A 5524-nucleotide genomic window follows, 5' to 3' on the forward strand; every position below is an offset into this window, starting at 1 on the left:
AGATCAGGAGGTGGCGGCCGCTTCGTATCGTGAAACGCAATGAACTCTTCTCCTTTATTTTTTTCTCCGGATGTGAATATATAGAGTTGGAGTTAGGGTCGAAGGAGGTCCAAGGGACCCACAAGGTAGGGGGAGTGCCCTAGGGGGGCACCCTCCACCCTTGTGGACTCTTGGTGGGTCCTCTCTGGTTGATTCTTTCGCTAGTATTTTAAATATATTCCAAAAATATTCTCCGTTAATTTTTAGGTCAATCCGAGAACTTCTATTTCTGCACAAAAATAACACCAATGCAATTCTGTTGAAAACAACGTCAGTCTGGGTTAGTTCCATTCAAATCATGCAAATTAGAGTCCAAAACAAGGGCAAAAGAGTTTGGAAAAGTAGATACGATGAAGACGTATCATTACTTGCCTGAGATGCGATCGTCGGTATCTCTATACCTAGTTCAGTCTCGTTACCGGCAAGTCTCTTTACTCGTTCTGTAATACATCATCTTGCAACTAACTCCTTAGTCACTTTGCTTGCAAGCTTCTTGTGATGTCTATTACCGAGAGGGCCAGAGATACCTCTCCGATACAAGGAGTGACAAATCCCAATCTCGATCCACACCAACTTAACAAACACCTCCATAGATACCTGTAGAGCATCTTTATGATCACCCAGTTACGTTGTGACGTTTGATACTACACAAGGTATTCCTCCGGTATCCGGGAGTGGCATGATCTCATGGTCGAAGGAACATGTATTAGACATTAAGAGAGCAGTAACAATAAACTGAACGATGATATGCTATGCTAACGGTTGGGTCTTGTCCATCACATCATTCTCCTAGTGATTGATCCTATTATCAAATGACAACTCATGTCTATGGTTAGTAAACCTTAACCATCTTTTAATCAACGAGCTAGTGTAGTAGAGGCTCACTAGGGACACGGTATTTGTTTATGTATGCACACATCACTACCAAAAAAAGACACATCCGTGACATTTTGGGCCGAATGAAAAAAATTATGTCATACTTATGACACTTCTATGACGATAATTGTGACAAAACCTGGTATCATCATAGATGTGGTGGGGTCCTACTTCTATGACAAAAAATCATGACAGAAAATGGGCTTTTTGTCTTGGGAGGGCCGAAGACGTAGCTGCATGACATTCTTTGGGCCGTCCATGATGGAAAAAACCATGGTAGAAGCGAGGGCAAGGAAAATATCGGGAGAGTTCCCAGTTACGTTGGGCGGTCGGGGGCTGAGCGATGCGCGTTTCTCTCGTACGTACGCGCATGTGTGCGAGGCATTGCGCTCTAACTAAACATGAGCGAGGCGTTGGGCTCTAACTGAACCCGAGTGATTGTGCTTTAGGCTACGCGTTACTGAACCCAAGTGATCGATCAATGGCTATTAACTGAACCTGATTGAGTGATTCCTTCGCTACTGCTGCTAACTGAAGCCAATCGATGCAGCCTCTGGATGAACATTGAGCGTTGTTGGGGGGTTTGGATGAATAGTTTTCGGTGGGGGTTGGATGAACATGAACCCGTGGTAGTAGAGGCCGTTGCCGCTGGATGAACAGTACCCCCAATCAATCGAGCCGGTGGATGAACAGGACCCCGTGGATGGATGGATGAACAGGATCCCGTGGAGGGCTGGTTGAATAGTAGCCAGTGGAGGGCTGGTTGAACAGTAGTCGGTGGTGGGCTGGATGAACAGTAGCCCGTGGAGGGGTGGTTGAACAGGACCCCATGGAGAGGGCTGGTTGAGCAGTAGTCGGTGGAGGCTGGATGAACAGGAGCCCGTGGATGAACAGTCGCAGGTGGAGGCTGGAGGAGCTCGATGGCGGATGAACAGTAGCCCGTGGAGGCTGGAGGAGGTCGATGGTGGAGATGAACAGTATCCTGTGGAGTCCCGTTTTGCGGTACGCCACACCCCTCCTGATGAAAAGGACCCCCGTTTCGACCGTAGCGCTCCAACACAAGTCTGTTTCCTCCGTTTTGCGGTACGCCACACCTCTCCCGATCAATAGGACCCCGTTTCGACCATAGGAGGTCCGTTTCCTCTGTTTTGTGGTACGCCAGACCCCTCCCGATGAACAGGATCCTGTTTCCACCATGGCTGGTCAAACACAAGGCCGTTTCCTCCATTCTGCGGTACGCCAGGCCTCATTTCCATCGGCTGTTTCGTCCAAGCCGGTTGGCTCCCGATGAACAGCACGTGTTCCGTTGCCTCCCGATGAACACGAGCATTTCGTTGCCTCTCCATGAACACGACGACGACGCAGTTTCTCTGTTCCGACCCAGCCACAGCCATGTACACAAGCCCTAGCCACACGTATGTGCGAGTAGGCGTCCGAGACCCCGCCCGTATGTACGTACGTGGTCGTATTTACTTTCTTGCACCCTGGCCGCTGCTGTACGTACGTGTACATGCTAAGTGCGCGCCTCTACTACCACCCGTGCGCGCCTCTACTACCACATGTGCGCGCCTCTACATCGACCAGTATGTACGTACACGTTCGCGACCAGAATGGCAACGCTACGTACGCTTCGACTGGGTCGGTCCCGACTGTCAAGCACTTCCTTGCGTGCGAAGATGTAGCTGGTGGGTCCAAGCAGACAGGGGGCGAACCATTTTTTTTGCCCATAATATGGACGCACTTCCCTGTGTGCGAAGATGTAGCTGGTGGGTCCCAGCTGTCAGGGGGAAACATTTTTTTTCACGAAATACGGTGGCCCATCCGGTGGGTCCCTGCTGTCAGGTGGAGGAATCATTATTTTCCGCGAAATAAGGAGGCACTTCCTTGCTGCGGCCGTGGACTAGCTGTCAGCCTCTCCATGTACAATACTCTTCTAATGGAAGTCGTTCCTTGACCACGTTGACCACGCCGTGGTGAGAGCACCAGGGCGGTGGACGAGGGCGAGGCCTAGGAAGGGGACGATGCGGAGCCGGGGAAGACGCGGCAGTGGGTGCCCACGCGGAGAGGAGTACGAGGGTTCACTGGTCCGGCTGTAGTGTGAGGCTGTCGTCGCCGCAGGGCCTGGCCAGCGGTGGGAGTAGTAGGGGGCGGTGAGGCCTCCGCGGCATCACAGCCGGCCACGGGAAGCAGGAGCACGCGGCACGACCGGCGCTGGTTTGGGCGGCTGGAGCAACAGGACCAAAGGTTGAAGAAGCACTACCACCGTTGGATGGACATCGTACGGTCTTTGGAGCTAGAATCGTTCATATTGACTAAGTTGACAAAGCCCTCCATCCCCGTCAACTTAGTAGGCCCACAAGTCAGCCCCCCACTATGGTGGGTCCCAACTAGCAGGGGGTATTCACTTTTTTGTGCATAATAAGGAGGCACTTCCTTGCGTGCGAAGATATAGCTAGTGGGTCCAACCAGTCAGCGGGGGAACATTTTTTTGCGAAATACAGAGGCCCTTCCGGTGGGTCCCAGCTGTCAGGTGGAGGAATCATTATTTTGCGCATAATAAGGAGGCATTTCCTTGCGTGCAGCCGTGGACCCAGTTGTCAGCCTCTCCACGCACAGTCTACTTCCGATGGATGTCGTTCGTTGACCACGTTGACTACTCCGCCCGAGCGCATCCAAGGTGGTGGACGACGGCGAGGCCTCGGACAGCAACGAGTCGGAGATGGGAAGACGCGGGAGTAGAATCACAGACGAAGAGGTGTACGAGGGTTAACTGGTTCTGGTGTGGTGTGGTTCGGTAGTCGGCGGAGAAAAACAAGAGGTGTGGACGGGTGGAGGGATGGCCTGGCCAATTGTGGGGTAGCGGTTCACAGCGAAGCGTGCTAAGCAGAGCTGCTAGCAGCAGGAGGTGGGAGCAGGTTGTCCTGGCGGCGCTGGAGGAAGAAGACGAGAGATTGGAGATGGATGCCGGTCATTGGATGTAAATCCAACGGCTAATGATGTCAGAATCATTTGTTGACTAAGTTGACAACGACTTGCGTTGGCTTCGACCTATTGGCCCACATTTCAGCCTCCAAAAATGTGGCACGTATTAACCCATTTTTTCAGAATTTATAGTCAATTTGATCTCTCTTTTTTAGAATTACAGTCCATTTGCTGGGCTGGGTGAACAAATAATGTAGCGTCCATGCGGCCCATTTATTATTCTCCTAAAAAATTACAGGCCATTTGCACTTTCTCGAAATACACGATTTTGCTATGCCGATTCTAATTATAATGCTGGGTTGGGCGCTGCAATGTTATCAATAAATAAATAGGGGCTGAGAATTTTGTTATAAATATATTTAAATAATAAGTGATTTATTATTACATTGGTCCTTAAATCTTACCAAGCTTTTGTACACAATCACCAGGATTTTCGTTGCAAAAAAATCCAGTATTTTATTGTCAAGAAATTATTTTTATAAGTTAATAAGATGTGTGATATTGTTTTCTTAGATATGTAAGTATGTGTTAAATATATGATGACAATAACAATAATATATAATAATATATAAAATAATTTAAATATATATAATACAGTTAGAAGGGAAACAAAAATTGGACCATGCATTCCTATTCTTATATAGAAAAACAAAACAGACCTCTGCATTTTCTTCAAAAAAAATACATAAATTGGGTTGTCGATGTTTCAGGAAAAATAAAACCTCGGATGGAGGTCCATAGGCCGGTCGATACATGACGGTCGTCAAAAAATACAAACTGGCATGTCGTGGACTGCGCATGTTAAAAAAGAAAGCCTAGACGGGGCAGCCCAAAACCTAGGGGATACTTGTTGCCCTAGTGATAATAAATGATACTAACCGCCAGCTCCACAGCTTCGTTGTGAATTTATCTCCTACGTTGAAACACCTAAAAAATATAACTATGTTGACAAACCCGTGGGCCCCAACATCAGTATAGCATTAGGAGGAAGTTTTTTTTCAATGAGGCACTTGCTTGTGTACGGCCATAGACGTGGTGGGTCCCGACTGTCCGCCTCTCCACGTACAGTCCTCTCTAGATTCCTCTCGTTTGTTCAGCATGTTCACAACGGTAGACAGTGGTGCCACGGCGAGGGCAGAAAGGTGCAGGAGGTGAACTAACCAAGTGGCCAAGTGACACTACCGGACAACTGTTCCGCCCGGGTTCGATTCCAGCTGATGCAGGGAAAATATCTCCAAATTTTTTTCCTCTACCATTATTGACATGTGGGTCCCCATTGTCATCTATGCACACCACATACAACACTTGCCAAAACTTCGTCCCTCATTTTCTCTGTTTTTCGCACACTTGACATTGTGTGGGCATTTTGAAAATACCATATCTTTTTGACTGTGCATCATATGAAGATGTGCTATGCATGAATGTTGATCAGCATGATGTTAACTGGCTGGTAGTTCCATTTTAGACCATGAATAAAACTCCCAACATGATGTTAACCCTGTTTGAAAAGGCCGTGTTAATATAAATGCTCTACCTCTAAAAGTTGCAGTTTCTTATCTGAAACTGAACATGCCGTTTCTTATCTGAAACGGAAACTTGCAGTTTCTTCTCTGAAAATCACATTGTC

This window comes from Triticum aestivum, chromosome 4A (genome assembly GCF_018294505.1).
Source record: "Triticum aestivum cultivar Chinese Spring chromosome 4A, IWGSC CS RefSeq v2.1, whole genome shotgun sequence".
Classification (NCBI taxonomy): Eukaryota; Viridiplantae; Streptophyta; class Magnoliopsida; order Poales; family Poaceae; genus Triticum; species Triticum aestivum.